This window comes from Geotrypetes seraphini, chromosome 18 (genome assembly GCF_902459505.1).
Source record: "Geotrypetes seraphini chromosome 18, aGeoSer1.1, whole genome shotgun sequence".
Classification (NCBI taxonomy): domain Eukaryota; kingdom Metazoa; phylum Chordata; class Amphibia; order Gymnophiona; family Dermophiidae; genus Geotrypetes; species Geotrypetes seraphini.
Window position 1 is genome coordinate 42,856,775 of NC_047101.1, and position 17,387 is coordinate 42,874,161.

General features: G+C 40.0%; 1 long non-coding RNA gene across 2 annotated transcripts in view; it reads right to left on the reverse strand.

The window, feature by feature from the left end:
- The window catches only part of LOC117351897, a 212,152-nt gene that overhangs the window by 141,119 nt on the left and 53,646 nt on the right, over positions 1 to 17,387 (reverse strand). The window lies entirely within an intron of this gene.

Sequence of the window (17,387 nt, forward strand, 5' to 3'; positions counted from 1 at the left end):
GGACTATAAACTTACTTTTCACGATCACATCAGTAGTGTTATTAAATCTTCTTTTTTTAGACTGAGACAGATACGTTCCATTTCCCAGCTATTTAATAATGATTCTTTGAAAATTCTCATCCATTCCCTTGTAATTTCTAAATTAGACTACTGTAACGCTTTATTTAACGGTATATCACAAAAAGAAATCAGACGTCTTCAGATTATTCAGAATACAGCTATCAGACTTATCACAAAAGCTAAAAAATTCGATCACATAACTCCTCTTCTTAAGGAAGCTCACTGGCTTCCAGTAGCTCACAGAATAACCTACAAACTTTGCCTGCTCACATTTAAATCTCTTCTGTTTAAAACTCCGGCCTTTATCCATAGACTATTAATTCCTTATTCTTCCAATAGAACTCTAAGATCAGACCAACAGCACTTATTAACGATTCCATCATTAAAAACAATAAATACTCGCCGTCAATATATTTTCTCAGTAACGGCCCCCCAAACTTGGAATTCTCTTCCCATCTATTTACGTGAGGAATTTAATTTAGACAAATTTAAAATTAAACTGAAAACTTTTTTATTTAACGACGCTTTTGTCTTCTGATTTATAGTTTTCTTTTTAACATTTTTCAATTTTATTTACTTCTATTTCTCTTGTCTTCATATATTCAACTATTTCTATCCCATCCTTTCGTGTTTTCCTTAATTGGTTCCCCTCCTTGCTTAATTACATTGTAACTTCTTTCCCATCCTTCCTTTTGTTCCCAGTTCGTATAGTTATTGTCTAGTCTTGTCAGTTTTTAACTATTTTATTGTGTAATTTTATTAACATGTAAATCGCCTTGAATATTGAAAAGGCGATTAAACAAATAAATATTAAACTTGAAACTTGAAACTTTTGAAATGTGTCCTCCAAACCTTTAGCATACATCCTACATTACTTTTGTATTCTGGGTGTTTATTCTATTTGGGGTTTTTTCTTTGGATTGTTGTGAATCATGATTGGGGGATGTTTAGCGTAATGAGTCACATCTCAGAACACTCACCAAAATGTTTTGAATCCCATAGAGCTTCAGCTTAGTTGGCTTGTGAAACTTTTCATACTATATATAGCAGCGTTTTCACAGCTAGCAATGTTTGTTAAAATGTGTGTTTAAAGAAGTGAAACTTTTCACAGAATATATCTTTCCCTCAGTAATCAAGTTAGCACTTTCTGAGAATTTTTGTTTGTCGTATATAGCTTTTAATATTATTACACTTTATCTAATCTATAATTGTTGAGTAGTTTTTTAAACCATGATTTCTTATCTGGCATAAATACAATTTTGTATTTTATTCAAAGCACACACTAATTTCAATGATAATAATAATAATAACTTTATTTTTCTATACCGTCACAATCTTGCAACTTCTAGGCGGTTCACAAAGAAGAAGAGCTGTACAATCAGTGAATTACAGTAGATGAATACAAGGTGGTTGAAAGGAAAATTATACATAGGTTGAATTATAAGAAATTAACTATTTTACATCTTACAATTGAAAATGTTTTGAACTATTCGCAGTTTTCTTACGGTTTTTTTAGGTATCCCCAAGTAGATCGTGTTACAATAGTCCAGGGTGAATAGAATCAGCGACTGTACCAATAATCTGAAGGATAAAGGGTCGAAATATTTTTTTATGGTTTTCAGTTTCCAAAGAGTGGAGAAACATTTTTTTGTTACCGAGTTTATGTGATCGGTCATAGTTAATTTGGTATCTAGAGTAACTCCTAATATTCTTATAGTATGATAACTAATGTTAAAAAAAAACTAAAACACTGGTTATCAATCATTTTAGAGCAGTATAGTTACAACCAAGAAGGAAAACATTTTTCTTCCAAATTTGGCTTTGGTAATAAGTTGGTATTTGTCAGCTTGAATTTTAAAACATTCACCTAGTGGAGCATAGCTGGGTTTAAAAAAAGGGTCTGTACTGGGGTCGGTGCTATTTAACTTATTTATAAATGATTTGGAAATTGGAACGACGAGTGAGGTGATTAAATTTGCAGATGACACTAAACTGTTCAAAGTTGTTAAACGCATGCGGATTGTGAAAAATTGCAGGTGGACCTTAGGAAATTGGAAAACTGGGCGTCCAAATGGCAGATGAAATTTAATGTGGACAAATGCAAAGTGATGCACATTGGGAAGAATAACCTTAATCATAATTACCGGATGCTAGGGTCCACCTTGGGGATTAGCGCCCAAGAAAAGGATCTGGGTGTCTTTATAGACAATACGATGAAATCTTCTGCCCAATGTTCGGCGGTGGCCAAAAAAGCAAATAGGATGCTAGGAATTATTCAAAAAGGGATGGCTAACAAGACTAAGAATGTTATGATGCCCCTGTATTGCTCCCTGGTGCAACCTCATCTGGAGTATTGCATTCAATTCTAGTCTCCTTATCTCAAGAAAGATATAGTGGCACTGGAAAAGATTCAAAGAAGAGCGACCAAGATGGTAAAGGGGATGGAACGTCTCTCATATGAGGAAAGACTAAAACAGTTAGGGCTCTTCAACTTGGAAAAGAGATGGCTGAGGGGAGATATGACTGAAGTCTACAAAATCCTGAGTAGAGTAGAACAGGTACAAGTGGATCGATTTTTCACTCCGTCAAAAATTACAAAGACTAGGGGATACTCGATGAAGTTACAAGGAAATACTTTTAAAACCAATGGGAGGAAACTTTTTTTCACCTAGAGAATAGTTAAGCTCTGGAGCACGTTGCCAGAGGATGTGGTAAGAGTGGATAGTGAGCTGGTTTTAAGAAAGGTTTGGTCAAGTTCCTGGAGAAAAAGTCCATAGTCTGTTATTGAGAAAGACACAGGGGAAGTCACTGCTTGCCCTATATCAGTCAACTGACTCAAAAAAAAAGAATTGCCAACGAAACTTAAAGAATTCAACAATGAGGCATTTTTTGCCTCATTGCCCTATATCAGTAGCATGGAATATTGCTACACCTTGGTTTTTGGCCAGGTTCTAGTGACCTGGATTGGCCACCATAAGAACAGGCTACTGAGCTTGATGGACCATTGATCTGACCCAGTAAGGCTATTCTTATGTTCTTAAGCTCCTGGAGGAAAAGTTCAGATTCTGTTATTGAGACGGACATGGGGGGAAGCCACTGTTTGCTCTGGAATTGGTAGCATAGACTGTTGCTACTCTTTGGGTTTCTGATAGGTATTTGTGACTTGGATTGACCACTGTGGAAACATGATTCTGGACTGGATAGCCCATCGGTCTGAGCCAGTATGGCTATTCTTCTTCCCACACCAGAAACATATGCGGCTGACCACATAACTCATTTTAAAACCAGTAAACTGATAGTCGTCCCTTCTTTTTTCAGTGTTTTGTGTCATATTGGTGTGCTGAATTATGATAAAATGATAGCAATATATTTTACTGTAATATGTGTAGAGGAAGGCATAAGGAGGGGATAACATTCAAAAGCATTTCCATAGGTTAAATAGCATTTTCCATGCAGAAATGACCTTTTTTAAAATTGCCTGAAGTATATGCATTTCATCTTATGTGCATGCACCCTGTGCACACATACATTTATTGGACCTGGGAGGCGATATTCCCAGGGTTGGAACTTAGATGCATATGTTATAACACTCATACATATGCATGCAACATAAATCAACACGAATGTGTGCCAAAGAGCCTTGGTATAATTTTCAAACGGAAAGCAAGTGCAACTGTGACAGGGTTTCTAAATTTCCCTTAAATTGCATGACTCAGAGTTATCACTGGCTCTGCTGTGAATATCATTTAGTAGTTTCAGAGACCAATTCCATCTCTACTAGCAATAAGTGGTGGTAGGTGTACTGTATATATGCCATTAACTTCCTGTAAGGAGAAGAAAAAGTTAGTAATACTTTGTCCTTCTTTGTTCAATCTTCCTTGGAAATATCAGGCCTCAATGGGACTATCTGGGCTCTGAAGGCCTGGATGTCTACAAACAGGAAAGGAAATGTATACTGTGTTTAGGGTCTGTCTCGCAGGCATTGCTACAGAGTGTTAAGGGGTGCCCCTCCCTGCCCCCCAAAAGCTTTTCCAAACCTATGCCACCTCCAACCATGGTCTGCACCTATAACCTCATGAAAATGATAGGAGGTTTGCGCCAGAAGACGTATGAGGAGAGACTGGAAGGCCTGAATATGTATACCCTAGAGGAAAGGAGGGACAGAGGAGATATGATTCAGACGTTCAAATACTTGAAGGGTATTAACATAGAACAAAATCTTTTCCAGAGAAAGGAAAATGGTACAACCAGAGGACATAATTTGAGGTTGAGGGGTAGTAGATTCAAGAGCAAAGTTAGGAAATTCGACTTTACGGAGAGGGTGGTGGATGCCTGGAATGTGCTCCCGAGAGAGGTGATGGAGAAGAAAACGGTGACGGAGTTCAAAGAAGAATGGGATGGGCACAGAGGATCTAGAATCAAAAAATAATATTAAATATTGAACTAAGGCCAGTACTGGGCAGACTGGTGGAGGATAGGCTGGGGAGGGCTTCAATGGCTGGGAGGTGTAGATGGGCTGGAGTAGGTTTTAACGGAGATTTCGGCTGTTGGAACCCAAGCACAGTACCGGGTAGAGCTTTGGATTCTTGCCCAGAATTAGCTAAGAAGAAAAAATTAAAAAAAAATTTAAATTGAATCAGGTTGGGCAGACTGGATGGACCATTCGGGTCTTTATCTGCCGTCATCTACTATGTTACTCATCTGGCAGACTTTTCTTCCCTCCTGCAGCACAATCAAAGCATGTACTGTTTGAACCACTGGGGTTCTGTATCTTGACATAGAGCCCTGAAAACATCAGGGACTGGAATCAGAAGAGCCCTATGTGGTTCAAACAAATAAAGTGTAAGTGATGATTTTAGAAAGCCAATGTTTATATGTAAAGATTCCGAGGCCAGATTTCAAGGGTAAAGTAGTGCGGTTGCTGTGATAGTCCACTTTAAAGGAGAAATTTATCTTTATTATATTTCAAAGGGACATGGAGTAGTATACACATATATTCAAATAATTGTCACCAATGGGTTTTCTTCCACCTCAGACATACACAGAGGGGGCTCATTTTCACAACAGAGCGTCCAGAAAATGGCTCAAAGCGGCAGATGGATAGTTTCTTCTCAAAAATGTTTTGCTGTATTTTTCCTCTGGGTGTTTTTGAAAATGTCCCTTAAAGAAAGATGCACTGAGCACAAAAACATCAAAAATAGGGAGATTTTCAAACCAAAAATATTTTTCTGTTAAAAAAAAAAAAAAAATGGCAATAGTTGGCACTGGAGTTTTGGAGGGTCTTGTTTTGTTTCTTTGCAAAAGGTCCAAAATCAGATTTGGATGTCATATCAAAAATGCCCCTCGCTGCATTTTAAAAAGTATTTGTTTCAACCAGAGCTTCATATGAGGAAATATAGAAATGCAGTGGAACCTTGGTTTACGAGCATAATTCGTTCTAGAAGCATGTTCGTAAACCAAAGTACTCGTATATCAAAGCGAGTTTCCCCATAGGAACTAAGGGAAACTCGTTTGATACATTCCCACCCATCCCACCCCTGAGGCCAACCCCCCTGTGATCCGGCATCCCCCCCGTGATCCAGCATCCCCCCCGCTCGCGTCACCCCCCCACCCCCCCGCCACGATCTGGCATCCCCCATGCACCCACCCAAACACATTGGCTTACCTCCATCTGGCACCAGCACCAACGCACAGGACGTGCCAGTGCCCGATGATCTGCTGTCTTCCTTTTGGCTGGGCCTTGAGCACCTGTACATGCTCAAGGCCTTCTAATCTCACTCTCTCACAATGGAATACAGTCAAGCTCGGTTTCTGAGGCGCCGATTTTGCGAATGTTTTGCTCGTCTTGCAAAACATTCGCAAACCAGTATGCTCGTAAACCGAGGTTTGACTTTATTTCATTGTGAGAGAATGGGTGGCACAAGGCATGGTTTCTCACTGAGATTGGAACTGAGCCGCTATAAAACAAGGAGCACAAGTAGGTATGTCAGCTTGTCTGGCCCGGAGGGCGGTGCTCAAGCAGAGAGCAGTGTAGGGATAGAACACAGCAAACACACACACGCAGGTGGAACACAGTACACACACACACGCAGGATAAGAGTCAGGCGGAGGCATTGCCATGGCAAGCTCCAAACTCCTTTTATTATGCTTCTATGCTAATGACATCATAGTAACTCCTCGTGTACATCTCTAATGATTGGTGGATACAAAGGTACATGCTTTTACATCATGTCACCCTCAACTCTGCACGTAGGCAATGCCTGATTAACACTTAGACAAAACCTGAGTCTTTGCATATATTCAATGCCTATCAGCTGAGGTCCTTTTCTAAATAAGAACTAATTAAATAAGATAAGGGTTAATTTGTGACTAGTAAGGGGGAGAGAGGGAATAATTCAGCCTTCTGTCATAGGGGCTTAGAAATCAGTGTGTTGACCTCGCCCTGATTCAGAATGGCATCTCTCCAGAGCGGGAAGTTAAAAGGCCTCTGGTGGAACAGAAAACCAGAGGCTCTGAACAAAAGGGAGAGATCCTCCCAGAGACATAATGAGGGTAAGTGGCACCCCTCCCCTGCCCTCATCTCCGCCCCCGTACCTTTTAAATTTTCCAGGTGAAAGCATTAGCACAACTTTGCTGCCTGCATCATGTTGGCTATCCCTCTGATGTCACTTCCTAAGCGTAGGGCCCAGATGTGACGTCAGAGAGAGGCAACACCGACGCGGGCAGAAAGTTCGTAATACTGTTCACGCAGGAAAAATTATAATAATAATAACTTTATTTTTCTATACCACCATAGTCAGGCGGGAAGGGAAGGCATGCGTGAGCGCGGCAGGGGGGCCTTTGCCCTTTACAAAGACCTCACCTGGGGTGGACTGCACCCCCAACCCCTCCGCATCACCCTTACTATGCCAGTGGATTGCCCCTGGATTTTCACCCTGAGACTGCAGCATTTGAGGGAGAGAGAAGCAGAGTGGCCTTTCAACAGATGCCTGCATCACCCAGCTGTAAGCAGCAGAAGTTTACTCCAGGTAGGAGAAGGTTTACCTGGAACCCTCTGAGTTACTAACCCTTAAGACCAGGCCTGGATGTGTTTAATATAGCGCTACTGTATGTCGGGGACCGGCTATGAAATTAAAGAGAAGTGACTGCATGCTGAACCTGTAGGAACCATGTCTGGGACAGGCTTCAGGGACCTTGAAGTAAAAGAAAAAAAGTGGCATGTACTGAATTGTGGAGCCTGTCGGGGAAAGCGGATAGTGTAGCTGGTTTTAAGAAAGGTTTGGCCAAGTTCCTGGAGGAAAAGTCCAGTGTTATTGAGAAAGACACGGAGGAAGTCACTGCTTGCCCTGTATCGGTAGCATGGAATATTGCTACTCCATGGGTTTTGGCCAGGTACTAGTGACCTGAGAACGGGCTACTGGGTTGATGGACCATTGGTCCAACCCAGTAAGGCTATTCTTATGCTCTTATGTAGGACTGTGGAAAGTTTACGGGAACCCTGAGCGCACATTAGACTGCAGTATTTGTCAGAGATAGGACTCTAGGAAACTTTATCTGGACTTGTTAAAAAGTATCTGTGTTTTGCTTTGTCAATTTGGTTGTACTTCTGAGAGTTCCAAAGCTGGCAAAGGGTCTTCATTACCACATTTACCTTAATCCTCCATTTTTTTTTTTAACCAAATTTGCAGCTTCACTAGTTAACTGATTGATCTTATACATAGAGGTACATAAAACAGCGTCACGACACTTAGAAGTTGCAAAGTCACTGCTTCTAGGTATAACTCACAAGTATATTCGGCACACAGTAAAGTATATTTTCCTAAGGTTTACTTGTCACCAATATCAAAAAAACCAGCCACCTTAAATATTTAGATTATAACCCGTTTAAAAACCTCAGCGGTGCAACTGTGTGTCAGTTTTCATACACAGATTCAGTAGCACCAGAATCTTCATCGGTCTATTTTTTTTTATTTTTGTTATTTATTCTAATTTTCATTTATCACTATTAGTATTCAAATACTCATCTCTTTAAGAAGCCCAGAGGGCTGTATCAAGGTATTTCCCTTTAGTTATACCGGTTCCATGAGTATTTGCTGACGAAATTGACGGAATAGCACTCATGGAACCGGCATAACTAAGGGGAAATACCTTGATAGAGCCCTCTGGGTTTCTTAAAGAGATGAGTATTTGAATACTAATAGTGATAAATGAAAATTAGAATAAATAACAAAAATCAAAAAATAGACCGATGAAGATTCTGGTGCTATTGAATCTGTGTATGAAAACTGACACACAGTTGCACCGCTGGGGTCTATGTATAACTGCCAGAACTTATATTTGGAAGCTGCTGAGCTGATGCTGCTCTTTTTGTGCATTTGTGTACTTGCAAAATGGATGAGGCTAACATTTTTAGAAAGAGATCGAAAACATGGTTGTTCTGTAGTGGGCAGGTACAGCGATACATTTGCAACTGTATAACTGATTAATGCCCGCCCTCCTCCCAAAGAGAAGATGCCCAGTCTATATTCAGCTCTGTGAGGTGTAGGCCAGTATTCCTTGCCAACACTTATTTAGTTAACCTGGCAAAGATAGGTCTGCTATTTAAGTGGCACTACAGGATATGTCGGGTTGACTATGCCAGTTCCAACACTGAATATTGCCAGCATCAGCATAACTCAGTTCCTTCCTGACTCCGCCCACTTTAACATCCCCACCCTCCTCTCTTGCCCACTTTCAACATGGCTGATTAGTCCCGATATTCAGCAACATTGTCCAGTTAAGTAATGACAGATATTGTCAGCCTCGAGTGATTTGAGTGGGCAGGAGCATCTCTTGCCTGCTTAAATCACTTTGAATATCGACCTATGTATTCTTATGAATGTGTTTTATCAATGTATTTTATTTATTTTATGTGTAAAAACCATGCTGAACAGAAATAAATTTTGAAGAACAGTATTAAAGGTTTTTTAAACAATAATTAGTGGGTTAATAATCGTTTTTGCAAAAACTTTAAGCGCATATGCTAATGAATTCATACATCTTTTACTATTTAAGATACTTCCAATGTTTGTATGTCTAAAAGTGATTTTTTTTTCTATATATCCAATGAACTAAATACAAAGGTGAGTCAATAAAAAAAGGCCCTGAAATCTTTATTAAATATTCTGGTTCCTGCTGACTAAACCATGGCAAAGCTTGACAGGCTCACATATGCTTGAATTTTGGAAGCTTTTTTTTTATTGTGGTTAAAGAATATAAGAAGAATTATCCATGCCTCTTTAGTTAATTTATTTCAATTATCCGTATAGTACATCATAAATCTCCATCCAACCCTTTTCCCAACCATAAAATTCCCTCAATAAAATCCATAACATTACAAATATGCTTCTTTAAAAAGCCAGGCAGTTTTATAAGCCATATCTTTATAGGCTTTCATAGAGTAATGGGATAAATGCCAAATGGCGTCTTTCCAGTATTATTGCATTTATTTGGTTGAGCACCCCTTCTAAGTACAGACATGGTGCATTTCCAGTCTACATTAGAAAGAATTCCCAAGCTTCACAATCCAGACTTATGAATAATATTTTGTAACACTGAAACGTATGCAAAACATGGAAAGGTTTATTCATGACCTGTTCTAAACGGGAACTTAGGCAGAAGCAGCAACAAATGCATCTTTCATAAGCTGGTGGAAAAGTGAAAAATAAAACATATTTGAAATATATTATTCATCCCCCCTACTCCTAACACATTCATGAGAGAAAGCGGTAAAGACAGTGCATTTTTACCGTAATGATGGATGAAAATCGTAGAGGGAATTAGAATGTCAAACTAAAAGGCATTTAGAACAGAACAGTGTTGCTATTGAAAGCCTTTGGGATGAAGGGGAAGCCAATTTACAGCAAAGGGTGTTGACCAGCCCCGGAATGGTAGAAGACATTACTTTGCTTGGAAGCACCACATGCTTGCTCAGTCAGGCCTCCTGAGCAGTGGCAATTACATGTCAGATTATTTATGTCTAGAGGGCTAGTGCCTGAAAATAATGTGATAGTGACTAAATTCCCCTTTGTATTATAGCTCTGAATTATCACTGGCTCTGCTGCTCTTATCATTGGTTATTTCAGTCTCTGATAGCAATGTTTGTTAAAGTAGATGTGCTATGTCCATAGGCCATTATTGAGATGGTTTTGGGAAATCCACTGCTGATTCCAAGGATAAGCAGCATAAAATCTGTTTTACTACTTGGGATCTAGCTGGGTACTTGGGACCTGGGTTGACCACTGTTGGAAACAGGATACTGGGCTTGATGGACCTCTGGTCTATCCCAGTAGGGCAACCAAGTATAGGACAATCAAGGCCTTATGACATCACTGATGAGGCTGGCTCTTAGGCATTGGTGGAATGAGGCTTTATGACATCACAATCTGAACTCTGGAATGTTGTTACTCTATGGTTTCCTGCCAGGTACTTGGGACCTGGATTGGCCACTGTTGGAAACAGGATACTGGGCTTGATGGATCTTTAGTCGGTCCCAGTATAGCAATTTCTTATGTTCTTAGCTTCAAAGTTTCCACACTTATTTTATTAAACACTATTTATTAAATATCTCAGAATCAAATTGCATCACTACCTGCAAAGTGAGCCGGCTTGCCTGACTGACTAGTCACATGACATTCTACAACACACCCTCTTACCACTTCTCCCAGCCCCAACCATTTCCCACAAAAATATGAAAGTGCAAAACCTTTTTGAAGAACCCTTGTGTATATATATATAAAACGTTGTCCTTTTGCCCAAAGTTGGTAATAGATGAGGCTCAGGAGCATCAAGCTTGTTTCGTTTTAATTGTGTATGTGCTGTTGTTACCTGCCTAGATATGCGGTCTATAAGTGTTTTAAATAAATGAATCTAGACTCTGACAAAATATTTAGGATACGAGGACCGAGATGTGGAAGAAGCTTCTATTGTGTTAGGGCCACAGATACGCATGGCGGGCTTGTAGAACTCGAGAGAAGGAATGGAAAAGGTTCATTGAACCAAGGAAGAAGGAAATGTTCACGGAATCAAAGGAAGAGTGTGAGGTGGGAAGCGTGAAACTAGCAACTAGCCCACAGTGCCACAGGAACCAAGAGGATTGGGTGTCTGTCAGTCTTGTTTGAGGAGCCGTTGGGTGTCCACAAAAGAGAGATGCTTGATATCAAAGGCTGGCTAATAGACTGAGAAGAGCTGCAGTTCACAGGACAGGGGTTTTTGTTCCTAAAGTGGATCAGCTCACAGGTAACTGCTGGATTAATATTGGGCCCAATATTCAAAGCAACTTAGGTGGCCACTGGGGCTGGCAACTCAAGTTCAGCTAATGCAATGGCAGTATTTCACTCGGTGACACCTTATTACTACTACAACAGTTATTACTTCATATGCACCACCGTGCATATGTACCGTGGTCACCGTACATGAAGAAGGACACGGTATTACTCGAAAGGGTCCAGAGAAGAACGATTAAAATGGTTAAGGGGCTGGAGGAGTTGCCGTACAATGAGAGATTAGAGAAACTGGGCCTCTTCTCCCTTGAAAAGAGGAGACTGAGAGGGGACCTGATCGAAACATTCAAGATAATGAAGGGAATAGACTTAGTAGATAAAGACAGGTTGCTCATCCTCTTCAAGGTAGGGAGAATGAGAGGGCACTTTCTGAAGTTAAAAGGGGATAGACTCCGTACAAACGTAAGGAAGTTCTTCTTCACCCAGAGAGAGGTAGAAAACTGGGACGTTCTTCCGGAGGCTGTTATAGGGGAAACACCATTCAGGGATTCAAGACAAAGTTAGACAAGTTCCTGATGAACCACCTTTTATTCAAGTATTCTCAACCACATATACCATCAATTATTTAATGCTTTTTCTACCAGATCTTCAGAAGTGCCCCAATCGGATTATGCACTGCCATTCGTCATTGATCTGTTCTGCAGTTGTTTCAAAATTCATTCCTTCCTCTTTCGGTTTGCAAAACTTATGATGATTCTCATAATATTAAAACAAATTCGCACTTATGTGATCATTTACTGCAGTTTTGCAACAGGGGGCATTGTGATGATATTGTTTGTGAACAGACTTTTAAAATTTATATTCTCACCTGCTTAAATGTATGTTTAATATTCAAAATTTTAAGGATATATACAAACGCTTAGCTTTGGAATCCACTTGAAACTATTTTTTAATTGGCTTAATTGGCATGGCAATTGATCGCACCAGTTTTCAGCCAATCAAAAAAAAAATTAAATTAACAATTAAGAGTTTAGTGCTGAACTCTTAGGATACTTAGGGCTCCTTTTACAAAGGTGTGTTAGGGCTTTAACTTGCGGAACAGCGTGCGCTAGCGCCTTCTCTTGAGCAGGCGGTAATTTTTCGGGTAGTGCGCGTTAATCCGGTGATTGTGCTAAAAACGCTAGCGCACCTTTGTATGTATTACTTTTAAGATTTTATATGGTATTTTTGCTCCTTTTGTTCCTCTATTATGGAACGTTTACAGATTTTCCTATGCGAGAGGTACTCAACAATTTAAGCTTTCCCTCCCTTCTAGGAAAGGATTCAAGAATTTTTATCTTTCTTTGGTTTTTAAATTTTCTGAACTATGGAATGAACTTCCTTTAACCTTGTGATGTCCTAGTCCTTTCCAAGTCTTCCGCAAATCTCTAAAAACTTTCCTATTTGCAAAATATTTTAAAAGTTAATTCCCTTTGCAACTTTTGGTATATTTTTAGTAATTGTTGTTAACCGTGCGAGCTTCCTTTGGTTGATGACCCGGTATATAAAGCTAAGTTTTAGTTTAGTTTAAAGACATCTAGAAAGTCTGTTTGAGAATGCCCAGTTGGACGTTTTGACAAATAAGACGTCCAAGTGCTGGTTTATGCTGTCTTTTGGATGTCTGTCTTTTTTTTGAAATGAGTCCTATGGAGTGAAATTGTGTATACAGTATATGCACCAGGAAAATCAGCACGGAAAAGAAATATGCTTAGCACCATTCTATAAACTGGTGCAGTTTATAGAATATGTGTAACAACCGGCTCCGCAACTAAACTATTGATGCGATCATTTATACCAATGAAAACCTGTGAGGCTGACACCTCCAAGAACGTTGTGCGGAGCAAAGATAAGTGATGCTTAGTACGGGTTTCTATACCCTATGGAAACTGCGGACTCTCAGAGCTTATTTTAACATTTCTGCATTTAAGTTGTTGGTGCAATCGTTGGTGTTGGGACACCTAGATTATTGCAACATTGTCTATTTGGCAGGGGTGAAGAATATTTCTTGATTAAGACTCGTACAAAATACAGCAGTGAGACTTTTCTATGGCCTGAAAAAAAGTGATCACATAACCCCTTCTATCGTGAATTACATTGGTTGCCTATAGAGGCCCGTATTTTTAATTTTGGTTGAATCTATTATAGAATTATAACAGGAGAGGCTCCTTCCTATCTCTTGGATGTATTCACGGTTTCTAATCAAAAACATTCTCGTAAAGTCCACGCTCTTTTCACCTACCCATCAGTTAAGGGATGTAAGTTTAAAAAATACCATGAACGTATGCTTTTGTACCAAGCTGCTGTTTGGGATAAAAATTTCAAGCAATTGCTTTCTACATCTACTTCCTACTTAGATTTCAGAAGGCATCTAAAGACCTCTTTGTTTTCTAGATTCTTAGGTGACTAATATCCCTATGAGTTTAATTGTAATTATAATATAATCTATTGTAAACCGCATAGATCCTCACAGTTATGCGGTCTATAAGTTGATTTTATGTTATGTTCTTTATATAAATGATAATGCTATAAGTTTTTCGTTGTTTGAGGAACTTGGTGGCACTATGATGGTTCCTCTTCATACTGGTTTTCCATATGACCTGCATGTTGGAGCACTGAGCACACCTTTTTTATGATATAGTTTGTTTATAAGACTTACGTTGTTTTGCCTCCTAAACATTTTAAAGCAAAGAAAAGCATATATTGTTTCTGAGAATAAATTGTACTATATATAGGGCTCCGTTTACAAAGGTGTGTTAGGGTTTTAATGCGCAGAATAGCGCGCGTTAGACCTTAACGCCAGCATTGAGCTGGCATTCTAGAAGCATAAGCGCGCGGTAATTTCTTGCATGCGCTAGAAAGGCTAGCGCACCTTAGTAAAAGGAGCCCATCATGTGTATGTGGGGGGGGGGGGGAGTGTCCTATAACAGTGTCATAATTTATAGGAACATTCATTGCCTGCTCTGCCTCTCCTATAGTCACGCTCGCATCTTAGAATTTATGCGCACCACATTATAGAATATACTTAGGAAGCTTAGTGCCAATTACTGCCGATAATTACATGTCAGTGGCCCCGTATTGGCACCAGTTGGCTCATTAAACAATTAAACCGCTTGTGCAATTTGGCTGCAGCGGCAAATGTGTGCATGCAACGTTAGTCGCTAAATATAGAATCCAAGGGATAATGACTAACACCAGCTGCACATCCCGTAGCACAACTTTTGTTTATCCACTAGCAGACATCATTTTCCTGCCACTTTTCTTACTTTATGTGATTTCTATCCAACTCCACTTACACTCTGTGCTGTCTATTAAGATGCTTTAATGTGTATCGTGTTGACATTGTAAGTTACATGCTATGCCACAATATGTTTTGTCATTTGAATATGTTTACTATTGACATTGTCAGCACAGTGCGCAGCGGCCTCTAAGAAGGCGACTAGAATGCTAGGTATTATCAAGAAAAGGTATTACAACCAGAACGAAAGAAGTTATCCTGCCATTGTATCGGGCGATGGTGCGCCAATATTGGTCGCCGTACCTTAAGAAGGATATGGCGATACTCGAGAAGGTCCAGAAAAGAGCGACACGATTGATAAAAGGTATGGAAAACTTTTCATACGCTGGAAGATTGGAGAAACTGGGCTCTTTTCCCTGGAGAAGCGGAGACTTAGAGGGGACATGATAGAGACTTGCAAGATAATGAAGGGCATAGAGAAAGTGGAGAGGGACAGATTCTTCAAACTTTTGAAAAAACTACAAGAACGAGAGGGCATTCGGAAAAATTAAGAGGGGACAGATTCAGAACCAATGCTAGGAAGTTCTTCTTCACCCAAAGGGTGGTAGACACCTTGAATGCGCTTCCAGAGGGTGTGATAGGACAAAGTACGGTATTGGAGTTCAAGAAGGGATTAGATGATTTCCTGAAGGAAAAGGGGATAGAAGGGTATAGATAGAGGATTACTATACAGGTCCTGGACCTGATGGGCATGATGGACCTTTGGTCTGACCCAGCAGAGGCACTGCTTATGTTCTTATGTCTGTTTCATAAGCTTGGTTTATTCTTTCTGTACGCTGACTTGGGTGAATTTCTTCAAACAGCCATAAAGAGATCCAAATAAACAAATAAATAACCATCAAATACATAATAATACTATATAACAATGAGCAAAAATACATGTGGGTCATTTTGGAGGTAATTCTATTAATTAGCGCTGACATTTATGCGCTGATTACATGCGTAAATGTTTAGACTACGAATGCTAGTCCGTACAATGGCTAATATTTCAAAGAGAGTACACTCGGGGATTATCACTATCAAAGCTCACAAGAAACCCCCAAGTACCAAATCGTAATCAGTCCTGAAATGAGTATGACGTTCACTTAAATTAAATTAAATAACTAGAGTCTCAGCGGCACCACATACCGCTCAAAACAATTTCATAGCGGTACGCTTTATGGGGCAAATTCTATAAGAAGCACCCAAAAGTTAGGTGCTGACATAGGCACCGTTCAGCGCAATTCAAGTAAAATCAGGTGCTGTTTAGTGAATCGCGCTGAGCTGCACCTATTTTGGAGGCGCCCAATAAATAGGCCAGCTCTAGGCACAACTAAAAGTTAGGCGGCCATGCGAGCGCTTAAGCACGCATAAGAGCAGCGATTCTGAAACAAGGCACCTAATACGAAGCCACGTCCACACCTAACGTGCATAGCGCCTATTTTTTTGAAGGCCGCCTACATTTGTAGAGGCGCCTTGTTACAGAATTGCTCTTTCTTGATAGGTAACTAAGTTTTAATTATTGCTGCTTAAAAAGCTTAATTGAGCTTGTTATTCAGTTTAGATTGGCGCCTATCTAGTTGGGGACCTCCAAAATAGGTGCCTAACATTAGTCGCCAGTTACAGAATTTGGGCCTATATGCCTTTTCATCACTGGCCCATAATATATGCATTCTTCATCCAGCACTCTTCTATTTTTACTTTCACATATATTGGGAATTCACTTTTAAATTTTCAGTAGAATATTTTCACTATGAAATTCATTACTTCAGATCTTAACGATCCAGCACTCTGGGAAATTGATATCCGACATATTTCACACAAAGACTTTTTCAAGGATATTCCCAGAGCTGTCTTCATCATCAGACTTAGTTATAGCATCAGGGCCATACTGGTAGTTTAAACTAGAGAATGACACGGGGACAAATTTGTCCCCATCCCCGCAGGAACTCAATGTGCTCATCCTGTCCCCCGAGTTTTGTCGCTGTCCCTGCCTAAGTGCGCATTTCTATGGGCAGAGCATGATTTAGGCACTGTTAAACATGATTCTCCCAAAATGTAGGTGCTAGAGAATGACACGGTGAAAAAATTGGTCCCCGTCCCCGTCTCACCATCCCCGTCACCGCCCCGTCCCCGTCTCACCATCCCCGTCACCGCCCCGTCCCCGTCTCACCATCCTCTTCACCGCCCCGTCACCGCCACTGCCACCCCATTCACCGCCCCGTCACCGCCACTGCAATCCCATTCACTTTTCTTTATTTACGTATAAAGGAAACATTCTTTAAAACTTTAAAACTTAGTTAAATATTAGTTAATAACTATACAAAAACAAAACACGCAGAGAAAAAATTAATTAATATAAATTCTCAAAACTGACACATTTTGATCACTAAATTTAAAATAGTTATTTTTCATACAGTTTTTCAATCACTAATCTTCCACCACCCCTGGGGCTAGCAATGCAAAAACAAACACGACATGTACTTTAAATGCTTACAAAGTCCCATCTCTTTACTAGAGATCTTACTGAGCTCCTTCAAACCCCCAAGCTCCCATCCCATACACCTCATTTGGGCCAAAAGGGTTTCCGAAAGTACTTTAGCCCAAAGAATGTAGGGCCTCCCTTTAGGTACAATTATTCCAAGGAACCCCAATGGCCAAAATTAGAACCCATGAAGGGACACAGAGCGTAGAAGTCTGCTTGGTGTTCTCTTTAAGTCTCAACTACTGGAGTTGCCATTGAAGCATATTCT